The sequence below is a fragment of the Mus caroli genome, unplaced genomic scaffold (assembly GCF_978045245.1).
Source record: "Mus caroli unplaced genomic scaffold, Mus_caroli_1 scaffold_2, whole genome shotgun sequence".
Taxonomy (NCBI): domain Eukaryota; kingdom Metazoa; phylum Chordata; class Mammalia; order Rodentia; family Muridae; genus Mus; species Mus caroli.
The window spans coordinates 35,794,154-35,820,189 of record NW_028227257.1 but is presented as its reverse complement, the minus strand read 5'-3'; the positions used below and the strand labels follow the sequence as shown (position 1 = coordinate 35,820,189).

General features: G+C 47.5%; 1 long non-coding RNA gene across 1 annotated transcript; it reads right to left on the bottom strand.

Annotated features, from left to right (window-relative positions):
- Positions 1 to 243: 243 nt before the first annotated feature.
- Positions 244 to 4,658, bottom strand: LOC147005792 (uncharacterized). Its single transcript, XR_015044830.1, has 3 exons — positions 4,617 to 4,658; positions 733 to 810; positions 244 to 346 (listed from the first exon to the last, which is right to left on the bottom strand). It is a non-coding gene; the product is annotated as an uncharacterized LOC147005792 (long non-coding RNA).
- Between the last annotated feature and the right edge of the window lie 21,378 nt (positions 4,659 to 26,036).

The following is a 26,036-nucleotide window of genomic DNA, read 5'->3' as shown; positions in this document are numbered from 1 at the left end:
GCACTGCCGCTGTCACCAGAGGTCATTAGACAGGATTGTTATGATGGTTTCTGGGACCACACAGGTCACACGTAGGCAGAGACCTGTGGCCACTTGCAAAATGTGTCCTGGTCCCTCAGTGAAGAAACCAGAATTTCATCTCTGGCATTTAATGTCTGGCTATGGGAATGGGGAGGGAGGGCATTGCTCACGGGACTGCAGATGCCCCAGGACTCAGAATCTCAGGTAAGATTTTGGTGGCTCACCTGGAGCAGAGGGTGACATTCACAGATAATCACACCCAGAATAAAGTGGCCTGGGGTCAAATAAACGTCATCAAGTCGTTCCTTCCTGGGATGTTCTGTCACTGCAACAGTATAATGAAAACAGTGCTTGTCACACTATGCAGTTACAAAACTTCGGAAGGGCCTCGTGATATGTAATAACACTCAGTAAATACTGCCAATAACACCAGTGTGGCAATTGGACTGATTACCATTTATTAGTTATAATTAATATAATAATATTACTCAGCTGCCGCCTCCATCTCTGAAGGCATAGCTCCCAGTCTGCATCAGAAAATGTGCTCTCTCTCTCTCTCTCTCTCTCTCTCTCTCTCTCTCTCTCTCTCTCTCTCTCTCTCTCGGTGGAAGAATGAGGTCTCCAACCGTGCATTCCCCTCCAGCCTGGCCATTCACAAAGAAATCCCTGTATCCTGGCATGCCCAGAACATGTATCAAAGTGAGAACTTACAACTGTCTCTAAGAGATGTGCTTTCCTTGTTTCTGAAAAGGCGCTCACAGCTAGGCCACTCTCAGATGGAAGCGATACCTGTGGGATACATAGTGAGACAATAATCAAACAAAACAAACAATAACAAAACCTTCAGAGCAGCATCCAGACTATATTTGGTCTATATATCTGGGTACCATGGCCTCATCAATGTAGTTATTAATGAAGTTAGCCATTACCTCAGGCTGTATAGTGTATGCCGCGCCCCCTGACCCCCACATAGAAATTGAAGTCCAAAATCCCTATAGCAGCTGGTGAGGTGATGCAAATGAGGGGGCTCACCACTCACACTGAGGAGGACTGGGACCTAGGGCTAGCTGCTGAGTCCTGTCTCAGGGTATCAGGGTGGTTTATTTTTGGCCCCAGGCCTGAGAATATGGTATATTGGGGCTGCCAGACACATCAATTCTTTTTCAAGCAATACTGAAATTTAAATTTTTAGATGACATGGAAAGATCACATGATCTTACCAAATCATTAGTTTCCTTGGTCCATTATCTCTGCCTCCGGCTTCTCCAAGTGAAGACTCACTGGCTATAGAGAGGGCAGCTTATCAGGAACAGAGCCTCTCTGTGTACCTAGAGTGATGATGTGCTTACTGTAGCCCGAGTCAGAATTGCCTAGAGACGGGGAAGACGCAGACACTGAGCCCCACTTATCACAGATGCCACAATCATGGGTGCTTAGCTCCCTACATAGGCTGTGATATTTGCATAGAGCCTGCACATCCTCCTGCATACACCCAATCACCTCCAGGTCACTCCTAACATCTGATACAAGTACTGGCCTATAGATGGCTGTTATGCTGCCTTGTCACAGATACTGCCAACCAACAGCCCAACATAAAGCCCATGCACTTAACTGATCACTTACGAGAGTGTCTTGATGAATTTTTTTTAACTCAACTATACCATTCTTGAGAGTGAACGCTGTAGATGCCAGCCTCGTGTTGCAGTGTCAGAAGGTTGGACACACCTAGACGGACAATGGCACCTCTAACCTCTAATCACACGCTTTACACACAGACTAGGGATGATTTGTTTCTGTTTTCTGTCTGCAATTGGTTAAACCCTCAGATGTAGAACCCTCAGAAGCGCAGGGCTGACTGTACTATACTACTATAAGATACATATGGGCGCATATGCACACATATTTGTAAAACCCTAGAATAGGCCAAAGCCACCATCACAGATGCCAAGGGGCTAACAGGAGCTGCGTTGGGAATATGCTAGAAAGAGGAGACCCTGGAGTTCACCAGCCACTTCTGCAGACAACCAAACTAAGGCCTATAGGACTTCATTCATAGTAGAGAGTGCTGTACTGTCCTGTCTAAGGACCTGGCCCAGCCAGAACATGCTCACAAAAACCCTCATGTGAATAAACATCTCACCAGCCTAATTCAAACCACGCATCCTTATCCTAAGTCCCCAGTGAGTGTGACCTTATCTGAAAAAGTAGAATAATTAAGTTAAAGACTTAAAATCACCTTGCATATGGGCAGAGAACAGGTCAGAGAAGGGGGAAAGCCCAATTTCTTATTCATAAACTGACTCAGGCCCAAGCTGAGAGCCTCCTGGAGTTACCAGAAGCAGGAAGAAACCAGAAGACTCTCTCTGGAGCCTCTGGGGACAGCATGACCCTGGAACCTCTTGCTCTGGGGCTCATGGTCCCTGAAGTCTAAAAATACATTTTGATTGTTGAAAACTGGTCACTTCTTACAGTGACTCCAAGAATCTGATACACACTCAGTTGATGGCTGAAAGTGGGGAGAGGAGACAGGAAGAGCTTGGGAAAGTGGCAGGTGCTGAAGAAGGTAAGCCCAGAGTCAGGGCCTCTTAAACCACCCGTCTCTCCAGTGCAGCTGCTGTCCTCCGGTCTGTATTCCCAGACTGAGGTGTAACCTCAAAGCTCCTCCAAGATAGTCACTCCACTTCCATAAAGCTTGCTGGAAAGTGTTTGGGAACAAGAGTCCTCTTTTCAAATAGCTGTTACCCCATTATGTGCAGCACAAATTTGGGTCCCTCCAGCTGAGCCCTTGGAAATGCTCTGCCTTGCTCGAAACCTCTCCTTAATCAGAAGGGCTCCAGACAACCAAAGTGACTTAGCCACCTCCCAAGAGTCCCTCCTTCTGTTCCAAGAGGCCCATGGAGCAGGCTGTGCCCATACCGGCTTCTTTCCAGAATGGGATGCCCAACAAGTCCACGATGCACATTCCTTCTCCCCCACAGCGCTTAGCTCATGCTTTCAGAATCTCCCTGCCAGAGGGAAAAGATGACCTCAAGCCCATCTCAGACACTGTGTTCTCTGCCAAGGAAAGGCAAATCTGAGGGGATGGGGCACACAGCCGCGTTGCTCCTCAAGAGGCTAGAGAAACTCCAGGTGCCAAATTCACAGTCTTCCTGCTCTGAGAGGTGGGAAGGATTTGGAAAGAATCTCCGACCTCTTAAACTTCTGATACTTTTTTCTTTAAGCTTCAAGTATCTTCTGCATTTTTCTTTCCTTTGGGTGACATTCCACTCCAAGCACTTATCAACACCTGCTCTACTGACCAGTTAGTGCCTCAGCTTATGTCATGAGGGCCCTTTGTCCACTAGCCAGAGGGCAGACAGCTCCTTGAGCCTGGCCTAGAAAGCCTGTGAGGTGAGCGGAATCTCCTGGGTCACAGTTAAACCAGAATGAGCTGGAGACAGAGCATCCTCCCTTCCTCTCCTCCTCCTCTCCTCCTCTCCTCCCCTCCTCCCCTTCTTATGACAGCCTCATAGTTAGCTTCTCCTTAATGGGTCAGAAAGAAGTCCTGAAGGTTCTCTTTCTTTCTGGAAGGTCCCATGCTCTGTCCCTCATGTGGCTCCACTTCCAAGCCCAGCATCCCAGCGTTTATCTAACTCTGCAGCAGCTTGTGTCTGGAGCACACTGGGCCATAAAGTTAGGGATGGCCTGCAGCTCTTGGCAATGATTCTCACAACCTGATCATTTCTCCTCAGCCCCTCCCCAGCTTCCATCTGACTCTCTCAGACAATAAGCTTGAAGGTGCCATGTGCCGGGCCTGATGGCACCGTCCCTGAACTCCAGTCAGGCCTGTGACAAGGGTCCAAAAGGTAACCCACACGCCATCTGTCTAAATATTTAACCATCACAGTCAAGCAATGAACGCTTCAATAAATGACAGTCCAGGTCCCTTCACTGACCTGAGGGCTATCACGAATCCCAGGACAACAGTCTTAACGTTCCTGTTCTAAGGCTCTGCAGAACTCTACCCCAGCCCACCCAGTCGCAGGCCCTTCCCAGCCCCACCCCATCCCTGCCACTGTAGAGCCTGTTCCAGCTGCAGACAACCCAGCCTTAAACCTGCGTTTCACCCACACCTCACACACTTGGCTGTTCTGTGCCTACTGACTCTAGTCTGCTGCCACTCTCTGGGACATGTCTTTGGGGTGGGTAGCATTGGTGTGACCTAGGACATTTTCTCAATGTCTTCCTCTGCCCAGGCTGCCATTGCACAAATGTCATAGACCCGGTGGGTGAGCAGAAGACTGGAGCTCCTGGAGCATCAGTGAGTGTAACTGCCATGAAGGCCTTGTCTGCTGCCCCATTTACAAGTGGAGAAGCTGGGCTTAGGCCCGAAGAGACAAGGGACTTCAGTAGATAGTTATATGACACTCTCTGGCTCCTGCCAACTCCTCACCCACCAAAGAGTCCTCTGTGCTCACAGCAGGAAATGGAGAATGCCCTCAGTGGTCCTTCCCAGCCCCAGAGCCCTGCTCTGATAGCCCATGGGGAGTCCTCCAGGACCACCTGTCCCTCCTGTGGGTATTCACAGCCCTCACGATTGCCGAGGAATAAAGTACCTTCATTTTGTCGTTCTGGAATCAGGAAAGATTTCACTCCAGAAAAGGGCTGGACGGGGCAGGAGACAAAGAAGGAAAGGCGAATTAGACATTCAAGAGTGACTTTCTGTGAGAGACAGAGTTATCAAGACAGAACAAAAGAAAATAGTTGATCCTTTAACCTCAGGTTACAGGGATGGGCTTCACTGTGAGATTGAAACTGGCCTGGTTAGGAAGTTTAGCTCCCTCCCCACCAGCCTCACTCCCAGATAACAACTTAATTTCCCATTAGTGACACACAACGGTGAAGTGGGTGACTCCATTTTGATTGTTAGTCCAGTCCGTTGGGGCCTAGTACAGGGTCTTAGTTTATAACACAGGGTTTCTGTACTATTTTTTGATCCAAATGTAGTCACATACATACATACATACATACATACATACATACATACATACATACATAGATACATACATACAATACCCAGAACACAGTCAAGCTGCCTGAAGCCAGTCTATATGTGGAGTTGTATTTGAATGATGCACAGTTCTTGAATATAAGTTTGTCTACCGTCTCTGGAAAAAGCCCCAGATGTGGTGGTGCACACCTGTAATACCCACACTGAGGAGGTGGGGACAGAAGGCTCAGGAGTTCATCGGCATTCCCAGCTGTGTAGGAAGCCTGAGACCAGCCTGAGCTAGGTGAAACAGCTCTCTACAAACAAAAATCTCTCAAAAAGGCAGATAGATAGGTGGCTGTACTGGTACATGCTTTTAATCCCAGTACTCTAGAGACAGAGGCAGGTGGATCTCTGTAAATTAAGCTAGCCTGGTCTATGTTACTTGCAGACCAGTTAGGGCTACAAAATAAAAGGGTAGATACAGGAAAAGAAGCAGTATGGAGACTGTAGCAGATAGGAATGTAAGCCCAGCTCTGAGAGGATTACTGTTCAAAGCCAGCCTGGGAAATATAGGGGGACTTTATTAAAAAAAAATAAATAAAGGAAAAACAGTCAGGCAGTGGTGCCCGACAGTGGAGGCACACACCTGGGAGACAGAGGCAGATGGATCTCTGTGAGTTTGAGGCCAGCCTGATCTACAGAACTAGTTCCAGGACAGCCAGGGCTTCACAGAAAAACCTTGTCTTGAAATTTTAATTAATTAATTAAAAAGTCAAAACAAGAACAGCCCACTCCAAACCTTCTAACAAACATACCTGGAGGCTGCAGAGATGGCTCAGCAGTTAAGAGTCTGCACTATTCTTACAGAGGACCTCTGAGAGTTCCCAACGCCCATACACACGAAGCAGCCCACTGGTGCCTATAAATCAAACTCTGGGGGATCTGATGCCTCTGGGCTGTGTCCGCACCTGAACTCATGTGCACACACCTACACACAAGACACTCACATATACATAATTAAAAATAAAAATCTTTTTTAAACGTAATCCTTCAACCTCTCTCTCCACAAAGACTTGGGACCACCCAGTCTTCTCAAGTTCTCTAGCCTGGGCTCCTTTCAAGCCCTACAACCCTTCCCAATCTTAATTATCCACTTCAAGAAGGTTCCTCCTGGGGACCGCTCCAAGATATTGCTTCTGAGGTCGGCTTCAGCTGCCTGTCTCCATCTTCCTTTAGTGTCTTTAGACCCAATATCCCAGTAGTACATTGGCAGGGGTCTTGGGGGTACTGGGTAAGATGTAAGGTACTTGGTTCAGTGCGAGAGCCCTCACCTAGCATGCTTGAAGCAAGCAAAACAGTGTGTGTGGGGGGGGGTGCACAGACAGCTGGCTTGGGGAAAGGGTGCAGAGTCCTCCAGAAGTTGGAAGATGGGGCAATGTGTGAGATTTGGAGTAGAGGCTGAAGGTGACTGGATCTCAGCCCTTCATGAAGTATGAGACCTTGATGACCTTGGATGGACAGTGTGTGACCTTGGGTGGACAAAGTGTGTGACCTAGAGTGGGCAACAACTCTGGGCTCGGGCAGTACACACAGAAACTAGAGGGGAAGTTTCTCTCTGGAGGACATGAACAGGTTTAGGGAAGAGAGATGCTGTGATCTGTGAATTCACAAGGGCAGGCACAAAACTGAGTGACATACAGGGCTTAACGGATAGCCTTTACTACATACGGGGGTCAACGGATAAAAGGGACAAATGGAGAGAGGCAGCTCTGGACTGTACACTGAGTACTGTACAGCCCTGTCACCATTCTCTCGCATTCTGTAACTTTAAGTGAGATTTCGTTGCTCTTGTGTTTAGAAGCCAGATACAAAGTATTTAAGGATGAGGAAGGAAGGGAGGGAGGAGTCTGCAACATTCTCCAATGTTTCAAAAATGTACAGTAATAATAGTTTGAGGCTGGACATAGTGGCACATTCCTCTAAGCACAGCACTCAAGATTCTGAGGCAAAAGGATGGCCAATGTGAGGCTAGCCTGGGCTACAATAGCAAGACCCTGTCTCAAAAATACATTACTAGGGCCAGTGAGGTTATCTCAGAGGACAGAGGTACTTGATACCAAGAGCAATAACCTGACTCTATCCCTGGGACCCACACGGTAGAAGGAAGAACAGACTCCTCTGCCCTGCCCATATGTGTCATGCTGTGTGTACACATGGACAACTAAACAAATGCAATGTAAGTAAATAAGAAAAGAAGAGCCAAAAATAAATGGTGGATCTGTAGTTATGGATCAATTTAATCATGGAAATAGACTGTCCCTTGATTTATTCTCTCAGCACATGGTCACCGAGCTCCGGCTAGCCAGGCAGTGTGCTGGATATAGGAAGGGAGGGAGCGGCCTTTCCTCGCCGACATCTGGCTGTGTGACTTGTGTGTTCTCACACACTGCTCCCCACCACTGCCCATGCTCGGATCCCTGTCCCCTGCGTCTCACAGTTCCTGCCTGATGCTCGGCTCCTGACGCTGTTTTCTTTGCTTTGTTCTTTTCTGTTTGTACCCTGGCCTTTATCACCTTTGAAAATCTCAGCTGATAGAAGCTAAGCTTTCTAAAATGTTGTGTACCCTCCATAATGACTGTCATTTTGTCCTCCCCCAGAGGGCTAGAGTTAACAGATGCAATTAGTATTTAAATTATGTATCTGCAGATACATAAATTATATACCCAGACTTACACAAATCCAGGAGGCACCCTTCACATTACAGCCTTCGTAAATGATGTCCCTTCGAGTTATCCAGTCCGCAGCCCACAAATGCCGGCGACCTCCCGGGGAAATCCAGATTTGGCATCATTTTCCTCTGACCTCTCTAGCACTCACTCCTTCAGGATAGGGGCTCTCAGCCTAAACTACAAATTATAATCTCCAGGGCAGTCCACGCTCCAACCCACTAAATCAAAATTACTTAGGGTGGGACCCAGCCATCTCTGTTTTGAACCTTAAGGATTCCCAACAAGTACTCAGTGTTAGAGACCAGTTTAGGATCTGTGAAAGTATGAATTTGGTTTTGGGGTTTTTTTTGTTTGTTTGTTTTCTTTTTTTAATGAAAGCAAAGGAAATGACATTTGTCAAAGGAAAAAGAAAACATGAAAGTTTTTTTTAAAAAAAACTTTAAAATATCAAAATACTCCCACACATGCATACAATGGCCTTCTCAGACTTTTCTTCCCATATACTGCCACCCCACCACCAGCACCACCACCAGCACCCAACACCAATACCCAACACCAGCACCAACATCAGCATCCAATACCAGCACCACCACCAGCACCAGCACCAGCATCATGCCTAGGGTTTGCTATCTGGACTTGTTTCTCAGTTCGAGGAAACAGTGAGAATTTGAAGATGCAGAGCTGTGTAGACTTGACTCTTCCCATTGGCCCTTGAGCCCAATGTGTGCAGCCCCTGTCTGCAAAGGCAGGCTTGCTCCTCGTTAAGCACACTCTCCTGACCCAATCAAGATGGTAGAAGTCACTGGGGTCTGTGCCTTCTGTGGCCTGAGCCAGCTCTAGATTGTCCCAGCCTTGCTGGGTCTCAGACTCTCTAGGAACATCTCCAGAGGCAAGACCCGAACGGTGACCCCTTTGGTCTCCTGAGTGGCTGTACCTGAAGTCCAGCTCCCCTCCCCCCAAGATGACTCAGCACATAAAGGCATTTGTCATGCTAACCTGCTGACCTGAGTTTAATCCCAACTCCACCAAGTTCTCCTCACAAAACTCCCTCCCCACCCCCACCCCAAAACACACCAGAACCAGAACCAGAACCAAGACCATTCATCTTAACCAAAGGCGAATCCTTCGAATACTTCCATTTAGCCGGGTTACCTCCATCTGGCACCCGTGAGGGTGACAAATGAGCTGAAACCATTCTCTTTGACTTCAAGAATGGGGAGCCGCTTCTCTGCTTCTGACTGGGGCAGTCACCTCCAAAGAGCCTCCTGTGTTCTTTTCAAGTCACAAACATCCAACAGAGTCATGTCCTGGTCCCTTTCACATGCCAAGCCAAAGTCATTTCTTTTTGAATGCGCTTAGATTTAGAAAAAGAAAACAATTATCCAGGTGGCCTGTGAAGAATGAATGGGATAATGTACTGGTCCCAGCACTGTAGGAGCCAGAACAGACCGGGACAGGCCTGCAAGAGGCATCCCATACACATGCTGTTGTTGTTGTTGTTGTTGCTGCTGCTGCTGTTGCTGCTGGTCAGTTTCACTGAGAAATCCAGGCTTGGGTGCTCTTTACTATTGATACAACCGTGGGTGTCTAGCATCAAGAGTGGGCATGTGCCTCTGGAAAGTACCAGGGGAGCCAGAAAGCCAGGCAGGGGGATGGAATTCTGTTGACTGAGCTCACAGCACAGCATGCAGCAGTGCCCCCCACCCTATCCCCGCACCTGAAAGGCAATGCAGTGCAGAGAATGTAGACACTGAAGGTAGTGTCCCTGACCTTGAGTCCACTGGGGACACCTGGACCTCTCTTTGCACTGGCAACAGGGCACCTACAAGCCCTGAGAGTTGCTGGTTTCTGATGACAGTTTCCTGGGTAGGCAAGAGTTCACAGTCTGTAAGCAGAGGCTAGCCTATGGCTGATCCTGCATTTGGTCAAAGTGAGATTTCAAGCAAGAAGCTTAAGCCTGACTGTCTTAAATTAAACTTTATTTTCTCCATGCCTGAAATCTGAGCATCCACTGAGAAGTGTGTCTGCTAGTTAAGTGAGCAGTGAGATCTGGGAGGTGCCCAACTAGTAGGAACCCACAGAGAACCCTCTAGTCAGAGGGGAAAGGCTAAAGAAAACCACCCTCCTCAGAGTGCCCTGTGCCAAGGAAGGAAGAGCCGGAGGGGGCGAGGGTCAAGTGGTTAAGGAAAGGGAAGAATCAATCACCCAGGTAGCTACGAAAGAGACCAACTCAGCTGCTGGGCTTTGCTTCAGTCAGGCGCTATGCAAGTTTGTAACCTGAACTGAACTTCTCAAGAAGACAGAGCCAAAGCTGAGGTTCCTCCTCTCTCTAGCCTCCCCATTAATACGTGTCAGCACGGCCTTCTGGGAGCATCAGTCTCATAAGTGGCTTATTCAAAAGACTTCAGTTCATCCCGTCACGGGGTAGTCATCTGGGGAAAAGTTCAGCATGGATCCCTACCTTCTTCCTCTCACGAATATGAATTCCAGATAAATCAGACCTTAAAACTGCAATTGTAAAAACATTAGAAAAATGAGTTACAGAGCCTCTCGTCTGCATCCGTGGAGCCAAACAACAGTGGACTGAAAACCGTTCAGAAAGAAATCATGTCTCTACTGAACATTTGCCAGGATGCCTTAAACAATAGAGTTGAACAACCATTTGCATAGCATTTACATTATATTCAACATTATAAATAATCCAGAGGTGAGATATACACAGGTTATATGCTAATGTCGCGCTTTTCTTAAACAAAAGATTTGAGAATCCGAGGATTTTGCTGTCTGCAGGAGAGCTCCTGGAACAATGTCCCGCAAGTAGCAATAGATAATTATAGGTGGGTAGAAATTAATTTTTTTTTCCTTAAGCACATATATGCTTGCGTAATACAGTCCTGGAAGATGGCGGTTGCCCCTTGAGAGAAGGGAGAAGATGGAGAGGGAAGCCGCGTGCATTTGGTCTTTGATTACATTAACATGCAAATGTGAAAAGGCTGGTGGTTGCTTTCTTTTACATTTACTTGTTTAGCGGATCTGTCTATGTGTGCATGCCCACACCACAGCACACATGTGGAGGTCAGAAGAGTTCCATCTTCACCCTTCTCAATAGTCACAAATAATATAAAATATCTTGGCGTGACTCTAACTAAGGAAGTGAAAGATCTGTATAATAAAAACTTCAAGTCTCTGAAGAAAGAAATTATAGAAGATCTCAGAAGATGGAAAGATCTCCCATGCTCATGGATTGGCAGGATCAACATTGTAAAAATGGCTATCTTGCCAAAAGCAATCTACAGATTCAATGCAATCCCCATCAAAATTCCAAATCAATTCTTCAACGAATTAGAAAGTGCAATCTGCAAATTCATCTGGAATAACAAAAAACCCAGGATAGCAAAAACTCTTCTCAAGGATAAAAGAACCTCTGGTGGAATCACCATGCCGGACCTAAAGCTCTACTACAGAGCAATTGTGATAAAAACTGCATGGTACTGGTATAGTGACAGACAAATAGACCAATGGAATAGAATTGAAGACCCAGAAATGAACCCACACACCTATGGTCACTTGATCTTCGACAAGGGAGCTAAAAACATCCAGTGGAAGAAAGACAGCATTTTCAACAAATGGTGCTGGCACAACTGGTTGTTAACATGTAGAAGAATGCGAATCGATCCATTCCTATCTCCTTGTACTAAGGTCAAGTCTAAGTGGATCAAGGAACTTCACATAAAACCAGAGACACTGAAACTTATAGAGGAGAAAGTGGGGAAAAGCCTTGAAGATATGGGCACAGGGGAAAAATTCCTGAATAGAACAGTAATGGCTTGTGCTGTAAGATCGAGAATTGACAAGTGGGACCTCATGAAACTACAAAGCTTCTGCAAGGCTAAAGACACCATCAATAAGACAAAAAAACCACCAACAGATTGGGAAAGGATCTTCACCTATCCTAAATCAGATAAGGGACTAATATCCAATATATATAAAGAACTCAAGAAGGTGGACTCCAGAAAGTCAAATAACCCCATTAAAAAATGGGGCTCAGAACTGAACAAAGAATTCTCACCTGAGGAATACCGAATGGCAGAGAAGCACCTGAAAAAATGTTCAACATCCTTAATCATCAGGGAAATGCAAATCAAAACAACCCTGAGATTCCACCTCACACCAGTCAGAATGGCTAAGATCAAAAATTCAGGTGACAGCAGATGCTGGCGAGGATGTGGAGAAAGAGGAACACTCCTCCATTGTTGGTGGGATTGCAAGCTTGTACAACCACTCTGGAAATCAGTCTGGCGGTTCCTCAGAAAATTGGACATAGTACTACCGGAGGATCCAGCAATACCTCTCCTGGGCATATATCCAGAAGATGTCCCAACCGGTAAAAAGGACACATGCTCCACTATGTTCATAGCAGCCCTATTTATAATAGCCAGAAGCTGGAAAGAACCCAGATGTCCCTCAACAGAGGAATGGATACAGAAATTATGGTACATTTACACAATGGAGTACTACTCAGCTATTAAAAAGAATGAATTTATGAAATTCCTAGCCAAATGGATGGACCTGGAGGGCATCATCTTGAGTGAAGTAACACAATCACAAAAGAACTCACACAATATGTATTCACTGATAAGTGGATATTAGCCCAAAACTTAGGATACCCAAGATATAAGATACAATTTGCTAAACGCATGAAACTCAAGAAGAATGAAGACCAAAGTGTGGACACTGTGCACCTTCTTAGAATTGGGAACAAAACACCCAGGGAAGGAGCTACAGAGACAAAGTTCGTAGCTGTGATGAAAGGATGGACCATTTAGAGACTGCTGTATCCAGGGATCCGTCCCATAATCAGCTTCTAAACGCTGACACCATTGCATACACTAGCAAGATCTTGCTGAAAGGACCCAAATAGCTGTCTCTTGTGAGACGATGCCGGGGCCTAGCAAACACAGGAGTGGATGTTCACAGTCAGCTATTGGATGTATCACAGGGCTCCCAATGGAGAAGCTAGAGAAAGTACCCAAGGAGCTAAAGGGATCTGCAACCCTATTGTTGGAACAACATGATGTACTAACCGGAACCCTGGAGCTCTTGTCTCTAGCTGCATATGTATCGAAAGATGGCCTAGTCGGCCATCAATGGAAAGAGAGGCCCATTGGACTTGCAAACTTTATATGCCCCAACATAGGGGAATGCCAGGGCCAAAAGAATGGGAATGGGTGGGTAGGGAAGTGGGGGGCGCTATGGGGGACTTTTGGGATAGTATTGGAAATGTAATTGAGGAAATTATGTAATAAAAATATTAAAAAAAAAAAAAAAAAGAGTTCCATCTTCTAGTCATCAGGCTCTGGGACAACTGCCTTTACCAGCTGGGCCATCTTGTCCCAGCGACCCCATGTATAACTTCTTCATAGCATCACACTGGGTCGGTTGTCTATGGATAAATTCAATCCCTTAAATCAGAACAACGAGAATCCTAAAAGTGTCATAGCCTTCGAGCAAGAACCCCCATAGCGTATGCAGGGGCATGACTGCTCCAGAGCATAGTCAGTCTGAGCTCCATATGGCCTCTGGAAACCTGACCAGGTGGGACACATACACACACACACACACATACACACACACACACACACACACAAAACCAGGGAGCCATCCCAAGCCAGGAGGAAGGACCACATGATTCAGGGAACACTAGGGCTGAATGGAGAACCCCTTCCTCCCAAAAGGCTCCGAGCTTAGGAGAGATGCTGGGTCCTCACCAGGACAAAAGCAGACCCATCAATGCCTGTTCAGCCTCCTCCAGCCCCACTTTGCACTTCTTTGGAGAATTGCAAGGAGCAAACGCCCCTCTTGGGAGTGCCCACCATGGGTCTTCCCCAAGGCATTAAGTTAGCACAGCACAGCCATGAGAGCCCTGCAAGCTCCCCAAGTCTCCATTTCTGGGTTTCCCTTTGTGCCTTACTCACGTGGTCCTTTTGGAAATTTTCAACTTTTTTTCTTTTCAAAGTTAAGGGGAAAGGAATTTTTCCAGACCTCAAAGACATTGGCTCAGCTGTAATAGGGGTGGGGGTGGGGAGGATAAGAACTATGGAGCTGCTGTGAATGGGGGCAGGGACAACATGAGACTCTGAGAGCTGGGTGCAGGTCCCACACCCCCACCCACCTCCACCCCGTGCCTCGTGGGCTGCCCACTCCTCCTGGATCTGGTGAGTCTGCGGGCCAGTCGCCTGGGCCTTGGTTACCCTTTAACCACTTCATGATTCCTTGGCCTCCTTTCAGCCCAGCATAACGAACATACAGGCTCAAAACTGCAGCCAGAGCAGAGATGGGGCGAGTAGAGGACTGGGGTCGATGCTCCAGCTCGGGGCTGGAGGGAATCCATCTTCTCTCCCTCTTCTTGCCTCTTTGGCTCTTCTCTACCTCTTTCCGACTACACCAGGAACAAATTGTGGAGCAAAAGAACTTTCTGGGCTCTACCTTTAAGCGAAGAGGCTACTCCCACATCTGGATCCACTGGATAGCCTGGCTTCTTAGAGTCCTCAGAGCCTGAGTCCAAGCCTTCCTGCTCAGCCTCTACTTGGCTCCCACTTTCTCCACGTTGTCCTCTTCCTCCCACGGCATGTTGGCTTTCTGCCAAACCAGTTCTCTCCTGGCTCTAAACTTTTGTCCGGGAAGGGGGGTGGGGAGGGGAGATGAAATCAGCACTTGGGGAGCTGGAAGGGGGTGGAAACAGCTGCTTTTAACAAAATGGGATGGAGGAGGGAGGCCCGACATCTGGATCCGGGTGGAAAAGCTGAGGTCTGGTAGGACACGCAGCTCGCATACACAGGGTCCTACAGGCACACAAGATGCTGGCTAATGGCGTCCCTGAACTGTATGCATTAGACTCAGGCATTCCTGGAATACGTATTAACCTCCCTGGTCGCAGATTTCCCCCTTCACCTTAGAGATACGGGGACAAAATATTTCTCTTCCCTCTCCCACATGCTTGAGACATGAGAGAATGATGGGTTCTATGGTATTGTTCCCCAAGATGAAGTTGCTGGGCTTGGCCAGACCCTGTGGCATCTACCACAGATTACAAACCTAGTTGTCGTTCTCCCCACCACCACCACCACCACCATCACCACCCCATGAGGAGCCAGAGAACTGGATTTTTACGTGAAAAACGCCTGAGACTTAAATGTTGACAACTAATTGAGAAGCTGAGGATACTAAGCAGTCAGCCTAACACTGGCCAAGCAGAGGTTGTTATTTAATCCAATCAAATTGTCAATCAAATTAACCAACCGTACTGTCCCCTCACGCAAGGTGACTCCAACAGCCGCCACACACTGCAGGAAGAGGAGAGCTTCAGATCTGGGAGGAGCCAGGGACACACCAGTGGCAGAGAAGTGTCCAAGATGCAGGATGGGGTGGTCACACAGTCTGCCCTGGGCCAGGTCTGGCGTCAGCTCTCCCCCAGGACACAAGGTCTCAGAAGCTGACCCCCATTCCTGCTTCACCCCAAGACATCCTCAGTGTCCTCAGCTTCTGAATTAGTTGTCAACATTTAAGTCTCAGTTTTTCACGTAGAAATCCAGTTCTCTGGCATCTCTGGCTCAGAGATGGCTCAGTGGTTAAGAGTGGCTGCTGGTCTTGCAGTTCAGTACCCAGCACCCAGTTCAAGTAGCTTACAACCACCTGTAACTCCAGATCCAGGGGATCCGACAACCTTCTGGACTCTACACCTGAATACACACCCATACACCCACACACACCAGAATAAAAATAAATATTTAAAAAACTAAACTAACTAAAAACACCCAAATGTAAACTGAAACGCGCCCCTCCTCCCTAGTGTTGCTTCTGGGAAGATATTTGGTCACAATAAAGAGGAAGGTTCCTAATACACTGTACTTAGAATTTACCTTCTCCTCCCTGGCCTGACATCCTTTGTCAACAGCTTAGGCAAGGAGTTGACCTGGTATCCCCCTTGTAAAGGTGTCTCTCCTACCTCCTGAGACTTGCTGAATTCACCCTCTGGGAACTTTGCCTCAGCCCCCTCTTAGCTTGGTCTCTTCCCTGCTCTGAACTGTTTCCTTCATTTCCCCCTGAGAACACTCCCTTAATAAATCACAGGCCCACAAGGCCTCATTCCAGGATCCATTCCGAAACCCAGCCAAGGATGGGGTCATTTCCTACTACAGAAGAAGAAGAAGAAGAAGAAGAAGAAGAAGAAGAAGAAGAAGAAGAAGAAGAAGAAGAAGAAGAAGAAGAAGAAGAAAAAAAAAAGACACAATTACATACCTCAGAGGACATGGGCTATAAAAGACCTCATCTGTTAGAGGGTATTGTCTGAGCATCAACTTAGGATGCCTGGCTCCTTCCTTTGGGCTCTCTGCTCTCCTACCTGACCCCTATCTCTGCATGGCAACCCTCCATAGAATTGGAACTGTTCACAAATATCTTCTCACTCTTCCTCAACCATTTGGCAGCCACTGTGTGTCTGGCCCTGACCCATCCCAGACTCAGTAAATTCTAGACAACTTGTCCCGATGGCTGACACAGCTAAACTGAAGTTGTTTCATAAGGGAAGTTTTCGTGGAATGTCACGTTGAGTGGGCCAGAAAGGGTCCGTTATCCTGGTACTAGGAACACAGATGCAGGCTGGCGGGTACAAGGCTTGGAACCCCAAGGGGACCCAGATGAAAATAAACTGGATCTACAGAGATGGACAGACAAGAGATCTGAAGGAAATGGGTACCACGGTCCAAGTCAGGCTTCTGATGCTTATTTCCAAACGCATCCTGACATTTGCCAAGATTCTCAAACTGTAACTGTGGCCTTTGGAAGTCCGAGAGGAAGTGCAGTGGGGACAGGGGCTGGTGCTCAGTGGCTGGTGAGGGCTGAGAGCAGGAGAGCAAGTGGAGAGGGCAGGGGGGTGACTAATATAAGCAAGGAAGCCTGTTGCCAGAAAGAACTAGAAACTCTTTCCCACCTGGGCTACATGCAACAACCACAACAGCAGAAGTTCCAAAACAGACAAACATGGGAGAAGCAGGTGCTATGCAAATGACTTGTAAAGGGACCTGATATCCTGGCCTGGTGTTCTGGAGTGTACGTCAGTTGGTAGCTCATTCTTGGGAGTCCTTTTCTCTTTCTTAATAAATGGTGTCTATTTTTATTACCTCCGTGTTCTGGTTTGGTTCTTGTTGTTGCTTTTGTTTTGGTTTTGCGTTGTCCTGGGTCACAAAACCCTGGAAATCTCAATAGTTTTACACCCCAGCCTGGACACAGATCTGCACCATGCAGTACAGTGTGTCCCTGGAGTCAAACGCTTCTCCAGGAAAATCAGTCTTGTCATCAGCATGAATGTCCCTTGCTGCTTCCCCAGACTATTGGTCACCAATGTCATGACATAATATACCCACCATGCAAAGCTTCATCGCCCTCAAGAGCCTTCCTTCCGACTGATTAGAGGAGCCAAGCTGTGGGCTGCATAGGGTGATGGAAAGTTACGGCCTAAGTCAGCTGCGTTAGGCCAAATCTCTCTGGGGAAAAAAAAAAATCTAAATATCATCTCTTTCTTTTCTTTCTTCCTTTTTGTTTCTTTCTTCCTTCCTTTCTTTCTTTCATTTTCTTTTTCTTTTTTTGAGACAGGTAACCCCAATGCAGGGCTGAAGAAGCTAGGCTTGGAAACACTAATACAAGGCCCTGTGCCACAATCACTTGTAATGTCCAAGCCTCAGAAATCCAAACACTGGGGTCTTCTGCCATCCCTGGCAGCTTTTACATCAAGAATTCATGTGGTAAACCAGACAGCAGCCTATGAGTAAGAATAACCAACCCATCACACTAAGGTGTCTCCACAGCAGGCTGAGGGAGCAGGGCTCAAGGGCAGTATATGATGAGGGAGGTGTCCCAAGAAGGAGTAGAGAAGACTGAAGAGAGAGAGGGGCCATTGAAGAGTGATTTATGGAGCTGGTCCTGCTGGGGTAGGTGGAGGGGAGAAGATGCTGCAAAGAAGGAACAGACAGAGGGGTAGCACACCAGAGCTGCCCCTGGCAACCAGAAGGGAGTTGGATGCTCAGCTGCCATCCCTAAGCCAGAACCCTGGCCTATCTGGTTTCCGGGGTCTCAGGCTAGAGTCATCTGGGAAAGCTTGTAGGGGGTGGGGGTGCTTTTTGTTTGTTTTTAGTCACAAGTCCTGCGAGCTTACATTGTGAGACTGGGCCAGCCTGTGCTGGGGACTGCTAAACGCTGGCCACATGCCTCGCTGTGTGGGAAACCCTGCTCTTCCTGATCTCTCAGATCCTTCAGGTCCCTCTGAGCCTACAAGTTCAAGGTCCCCCTGCACAAGTTCAGCTGTGGATGGAAACCCTGAGAAAAACACCCATGGAGCTAGAGACAAACACGTTTGTCGGCCAGCCGGGGCTGCAGCTGGTGGAGGCTTGGGGAATGAATTCTTTTGGCTTTAATTCAGCTGTTTGTGCTCCCGTGACACAAACTGAGCTCAACCCACATTTTCCTTAGAAAGAAAGGGGAGGCGGTGCGTAGAGGCATCAAGCATATTTTCGGAGGTTTAATTTCCTTCCAGTGTCCTTAAGAAATCCCCCCTAAAGCTTATGCTGCCTCAACCCCAGCCCTAACGGTATCATCAAAGACTTTTAAATTGAGACCCAGGGTGAGTTCGCTAAAGTAAATAAAACCCAGAGAAGGAGGGAAATTAAAAGACAGTATCAGAGAAACCACCGTCTTCACCAAAAAGCAAAAAAAAAAAGGAAGCTGGTTAGGGGAGGAGACCTGGAGAGGGAAGAATACCAAATTCCAAGGGTTTAAATGCAAGGAACGAAGGAATTAGCACTGACAGACTTAGCAAATAAAAATGCCCAGTGCCTGGTTCGATTTGTATTTTAAACGACGAATAATTTTTATTGTCTGCCATGCATTATTTCAGACATTCTTTTATCAAATATTTCATACAATAAATTTATGATAAAACGTAATTTATTGCCCTCTGAAAGTCAATTTAATTGGGCACCCTTAATCGTACGTTAAAAATTATCAGCTAGTTTAAACACCTTTTAGACTGATCAGCTTTATTTCCCTGGGGATCTTGCTGGTCGTTTATACAGATGTCCCCTGCCTTTGTGGGTATATTTGGCCTTTGGGAATTTACATCAGAGAGGAACTCCCCAAAGAAGCTGAAAGTGGAATACAAAGATGAGATTGCTAGAGGAGATCCAGGCATGGAGGTTAAGTGGAGCCAGTATCCTTGAGCCTCCCCACCACCGCAATCTGGCCACAGGAGCGGCCCTGCTCAGCTAGAGGGATTCCAACCCCGGGCCCCTCCCCGCGGTGAGCTAAGGATTTAGGGATGACTACAGGAGGGTGGAGAGCTGCCACGTTCCAGTCTTGGAGGAGCGCGCAGAAGGGACTTCACACACACACACACACACACACACACACACACACACACACACACACACCTGTACACACCCCTAAGATGCTGTGGTCTCTTCGCTTCCTTCAGCCCTGTATTTTCCTTCCCAGGCCCTATCCTCCGTTCGGGCTCCCCACCTCCCGTCCCTCCAAATAAGGAAGCAGAGCTTTGCGGACGCCTTGCGAAGATGCCGGGTCGGGTCCCCGCCCCCAGGCCGAATCCAGCTGCCAGCGAGGCAGCTGGGGGGTGCAGTAGGGTGGGGGAGTGGATCCCGCAGCCCCGGTCGCGACCTAACCCAGCGGCTCGGGGTGCAGCGGGGATCCTGGGCGCACAATGGCACCTGCGGGACAACTGCGTCAAGGTCGAGGTGAGAGCCAGGCTCTCAGGGCTGCCCGGAACGTTTCACTCTTCGCTCCGCGGGCTCTGCAAAGGCGGAAGATGACGTGGCGAATCGAGGAAGCGCCACATCTCGGATCCAGAGGTTCCACTCCCAGGAACTGACCCAAAGGAAATAATCCAGTCCAAGAAAAAGAGAATATCCGGGAATAAAGCAACTCGTGGGAAATGGTTTAACGAACCTCTGCATATCAGTGCTATGGAATGCTCTTTTATTTCGTGCAACATTTAGGTGATCGCTTGTCAGGACCCTCTCAGTATCTGGGGACACTGAGAGGGTAGAACCCAGATCTCCTTTCTTTCCTCCGAGGGTTCATAGGGGCAACAGAGTGGACTTTAGAACCAGGGTGCAGTGGATCTGAGCATCCGTGTGTGTCCTCATCTGTAAAATGCAGATGCTTCATAGAGAAGCAACGAGGGTCCCAGCGGGAAGGTTACACCGAGTATCGGCCACTAGATGAGAGGTCCAAACACCTACCAACAATCACAAGGTGCCATGATAAACGAATGTATGAGTTATTAAGTATACACAGAACCGCAAGTGCCGTAGCTGAAGCTTCATTCTCTTGAAAACACGGGAGGGATGCATTTAATTATGCATGGGTGGGCGTGGCACCAAAGAAGTCCCGAGGTAACTCAAGCTGAGTCCTGAAGGATGTGTTTTCTGGGTAGACAAGCAATGAAAAGACCATTGCAGGTAAAGCAAGCCTAGGAACTAGAGGGAGGGAAGAAAGAGCAAGGGGATTCCAAAAGCTACTTCTACTTAGAAGGAAGGAACACATTTCCAGCTGCACATTTATTCTTCTGCCTCAGCTGCACAAGTGGCAGACCAGGCCCTCATGGCTTAAGGGTGACTCTCCTCCCCTAGGCCTTGGCTCCACCCATCAAAGAAACCCCTCTAGGCTCCCTTGTGTATCCAGGAGAGGTTCCCATCCGGTGATCTCGATCCCTGGATGCTCCAAGGCCAGTATTGGAAGGGAAGGTTCTGGGCCGTTTTCTTCCTTTTCCCATGATTCTTGACAGCTGCATAAACCTACCTACAGAGCTCTTTGAATAGAGAGTTTGGGAAGAGGGACCCAAAGCCAAGTGAAAGACCCCTGTGTTCTTGAAAGAAGGGGTGTGGTGGCAATTTAATCATTAACAGTCAATAAATATGATTGCATGCCAAGCACTGAGCATACACCATCTCCATTAATTAGCTGTGCTTATCCCTTAGCTATAAATGCTACATCGGGGGCTGTTTGCTTGCTTTTGAAAGTTTTGCTGTTGTGGTTGGTTGGTTGGTTGATTTCGGTTTTTTCTCTGTGTGTATGTGTGCGCGCACACACACTAGGATAGAAACCAGGGCCCTGTACATTCTAGGCAGATGCTCAACCACTGAGCCACAACAACCCCAAATATGGCTCACAGTCACCCAGCTAGTAATGATAAATCGGAAATTCAAACCTGAGCTGCCTCCCTTGCTCCAGAGACCACACTTTACTCCTGGGCCATGCTACCACAAAACAGAAAAGAGACTATTGGGTTGAGAGGAAGAAGGCAGGGCTTATGAAATTCTTGATTTAACCGGTAAAACTGTCACCAACTCATAAGGGGCCTTAGCTGCAAACCATGGTGCTATGAGAACTCATCTAAGCCCCGCCCGAGGTAGCCTTGCTTGTCAGTTTCAATATTGCACAGGGCTTTAGCGCAAAACCACAACTGCCCCCCTTTGAATTGTTGAGGAGTCAAAGTGTGAATGTGATAGCTGGAAGTCACAGTTACCAGTGCCAGGCCCGGGTAGGGGAGGACAACAGAGGGTAGATGTACTTGAGCCAATGATCTGAAGTCACCAGGAACCAGAGCCATGGTAGAGTTGCTACTACTGCCTGAGACACCACTGAAAGAGAGGAAGATGAGAAGAGACATCCAGATTTCCCCAGTGTCCACTCCAAGGCTTTCCACTCATGACCAACCCTACCTGGGAGCCAAAGCCAAGGGAGCCCCCTGCAATACAGAACAGAAAGCAGAAAGTGGCAGAGGAGTGGTGGGAGCTGGGATGTGTCTGAGGCACAAAAGCAGGCAGAAAAAGGACAGCCACCAACCACACCCAGACAACTGCCCTTGATGATGGTTGCTTCTAGCCATTTTAGAGATGAGGACATGGATGCTTAGACTGGATGGTTGGGTCCACAGGATGAAGCAGTTCTTGGGTTTAGGCCCAGCTCTGTGTCTGGCCCCACAGCTTGGGCAAGACTAGAGGGACCCGAGAACACCAGGAACAAGGTGAAAAGAAATTGTTGAGATTCCAAAGATTTGATCACGAGGTCAAAGAGGATCAAGAGCCTGTGGAATGGCAGTGTTAGTGTTGCTGTCTCTTCTGACCCTCAAGTCACTGCAGTACAGAGAAGAAAATTCTATTAAGCAATCGCCCAGGGCTCTTGCTTTGGGGATGAACTGTACTTTTTATCTTCTTTGTGCCTGTAGAGTTTTCAGTTTTGGTTTTGGTTGTTTGTTTGTCTGTTTGTTTTTGTTTTATTTTTTTTTTACGAGCATACATTGCTTTGTGGGCCCCAAATGAAGAACTCAGCAGGAGGGAAGTTGAGGCAGAAGGATGCTGACAGGGGCTGTACGGACCAACGCAGATGGCTTGTCACTGCGCTATCACCTGCTCCCTGGAAAGAGAACAAAACCAGGTCTGATATGATGCCAGGGTCTAGGCTGTTCTTCACTAACTCACACATATATGTCTGTAAACATATCTTTGCATCCTTATAATCATATATGTAAACACGTGTATATGTGCTTACAAGCCAGCCTACAGTACATGTGTATATAGCCTCACAAAAATATACAGAAGCACATTGTCATGTATATAAACCTATATCCACATATGTACCCACATGTATACACAAGATATAAGTGTAACCATTATAAACATCACACACAAAAACATGCCCTGTTTCACTTTTTAAACCAGACTTGGAGATGGGATTGCTTTCTTTTTGTTGTTGTTTATCTTTTTTTTTTTTTTTTTTTTTTTTTTTTTTTTTTTTGAGACAGAGTTTCTCTGTGTGGCTCTGGCTGCCCTGGAACTCACTCTGTAGACCAGGCTGGCCTGGAACTCAGAAATTCCCCTGCCTCTACCTCCTAAGTGCTGCCACTGCCCAGAGGGAGTGCTTTCAAGGGTAGAGTGTTTGCCTAGCTTACCCTGGATTCCACTCCCAGAACCACAACCAACTAATCACTCATCAATTAACAAAGATAGATAGATAGAAAGATAGAGATAGATAGATAGATAGATAGATAGATAGACGATAGGTGGGATTTATTTGGCAAAGCTTTCCTGACTTAACCATTTTTGGAAGCCTTCTATGGGACCCAGAACATGTTTGGAAGGTGCAACTCCAAAACAGGCTCCCAAGAGTACTTCTCTCTGTCAGTATGGGCTGGGAGGCCCTCCTGTCCCCTCAATTAGCAAGTGCTTGCAGTAGCAGGAACCCAGTGTCTAAAGGCATTGCCAAGAGCTTTTTCTTCTGAACCTACAAGCTTGCCCAATGCCTAGCTCTTGGAGTGGCTGCAATTTGCCCAGACTCTGGAAGAAACCCAATAAGATCCATAGATCTGGGGTGTTTGGATCAAGTCCTTGTTCTTCACTAAGCCTTGGTTTCCTCTCTGTGGCAGGAGGAACCTCTCAACTCTAACCAGGGGCTGTATACAACATGCAGTGGGAGCCTCCTGATCCTAGATACAGCTGGGGAGAAATCTGATTCCAAGGATGGCATGCCTCCAAAATTCTTGGCCACCATTATTTATTACCAGGCTTCCGTAGGCATTGCCACTATAAATACATCTATAGCTCCCTCCACCAGAGAGCCCAGATGGTCAAGGGACAGAAGGAACTCTCACACATATGCACTCACCCAACCCTCCAGCTTAGCTGCAGCCCAGTGGTTTGCCAAAAACATCTGCCCCACATGATTTCTATACTGAGCAATGGGAAGTACAGAATAGGGGCAGACAGCTGTGAGCTGAGGGTCACTAGGATGGTCTCAAACAGGAAGGGACTGGGGGACACCCTGCCTGCAGGTGCAGAAACAGGACCACATGAATAGACAGGGCAAATCACAGATAGGTGTGTGACTTTTGCGTACTTTCGAGCACTAAGCATGGGGACCTGTTTAAGATGAACTAGGCAAGCCCCAAGGAGGGAGAAGGATGTCCCAGCAGGCAGTTAGTGCACTTAGCAGGTTAATTATTAAGAGCAATAACTTTTCCACATCACAGAATGGGTGTGGATGGGAAAGCATCATGGAATGACCTGCATTTGACATTTCTTAAACAAGAGAACAAGGTACAAGGACCACACTCACTGGAAACACTGTATCTCTGATGTCCTTTAGGAGTAGGTCCACTTTAGGAGTGACTCTAGGTAGCCCAGGTAAGAAAAGTCCTGCCACAGCCAGAAGCATTGCAGAGCCCCCATTCCGCTGTGCCCCCTCTCCATCAAGTAAGGAGCTTGTTCAGCCAGGGACACAACCATCTAGATGATTCCATAAACTATTCTAGAAGGTGCCCTGCAGGTCCAGTAGCTATTACTAACAGTCCCAAAGGGTAGCCACCTAGCTGCTGTCTGCAAGCCAATCATAAATGACCTGCCTCAGCATGAGATAGAACTGGACATGGCAGTGAAATGGAGGTGAAAGGCAATGCCTTCCTGCTGGACCAGGATCCCATCCAATGATTTCTGCATAGATAAGCCATCAAGGAAAGCCAGCAGAAGTGAGCCCACATCATATCTAGCCAGTGGTAAGATAAGCAAAGATGCTTGAAGCAAGCAACCAGCAGCCTTTCTCTGTCTCACTTTGAAGTACAGAAGAGGACCAGAGCAGCTCGGCCTACAGAGTCCTGCCTCAGGATACCTCACCTGAGCAGCAGAGATTGCTGCGGGAGCTGGACACTCCATTCAGCATCTGCATCTTAAACTTGACCAGCTGACTCCATTGTTTAACTGCCTATACATGTTTTCTTTGGTCAGCCATTGAGGTCAGAGCCAGCTCTACTGGACTGCCTCACTGCCGCCTAGGTGGCCCTTGTTGGTACTGGGTATCGCTAGACACAGAATGGATTCGGAGCCAGAAATTCGAGGACATGAATGACATTCTCTGCTTTGTGATCTTCGCTGCATGTTTGGTTTACTCCCACGTCTGGTCTGGCCTCAGTCTGCTTCCCTTGGGCCTCCTGCACACATCTGGAGGCACCACCAGCTTGTCTGGGGTCTGGCTGGTCCAAGATAGGCTCTGATAGGGAGGTTGCTTACTCCCTGTCTTCTCATCCTCCAGCAGGCTAACTGAGGCAGGTTACATGGAAACCTGTTAGGCCTCTTGGGCCATAGGCTTGCCTCTGCCACCTTCTGTTAGCCAAATCATAAGGGCTGCAGCTTCAAGAAGTAGGAAATAAGACTTCATCTGTCCCTCGGAAGAAGGGTTGTGTTTGAACTCTGAATCCGGGGCGGTGATACACACCTGTACGATATACTAGAGAAGCTAGAAAGGGAGGATCGTGGATTCAGGGCTGGCCTGTGCTACCATAGAAACCTTGTTCAAAAAAGAGAATGGAGGGAGGGAGAGGGAGCGAGCTGTAAAAGGGTTTGACCCTCAGGAAAATAGGTATAGGCACTGCTGCTAACAATCTACCAGAGACCTTATAGGCATCACCGTCCAGGGAAGATTCAACTGTAAATGACCATAGGAAAAGTCCTCTGAAACTTTTGGCCATCAAAGTTACATGGTGAGAACATTCAGATATGTTCAGCTCTTGGTGTCAGGGAGTACTGGTTACAGGACATCCAAATGCAGGGATGCTCAGACCTCTTATGTAAATGATAGTGGTGCCTGCTGGGATAGCTCAGCACCAAACACATTTGTCCTTGCTGTTGAACAAGGTCCACAAACCAGGATTCAACCCCTATAATTGACATGGTTGTCCGCTGACAGCCTCTGATGCTTATGTCACCTGCATGAGTATGCCACACACACACATCACACACACACACACACACTCAAATTATTAAAACAGTGACATCCTTGTATATTACCTACCTCCATATTTTAAACCATCTCTAGATGACTCATATCACCTAGTCCAATGTCAGTGCTATGAAAATGGTTGTTAAACTGTACTGTTTAGAGGGAAATGACAAGAAAAACGTCTATACGTATTTGGTACAGATGTTTTTAATCCTCCGTTGCTAGAATCTGTGGATACAGAGGCACACTGTCTTCTTCGATGACTGTCACGATAGTTGGAGCAGGCAGAATCCCATCAGAAAAACAGAGCCAAGGCTGGACAGTTCAATAGTGAATTAACACAATAGCCTAGCTAAAATATTACAGACCAGCGAGAAACCTGAATCGGAGGACTTAGAACCCAGAGGTTGCAATCTGCTCGAAACTGCTGCTTCCTCGGGCTGAAGGCACAAAGGAGAAGGGAGTAGTGTCTCCAG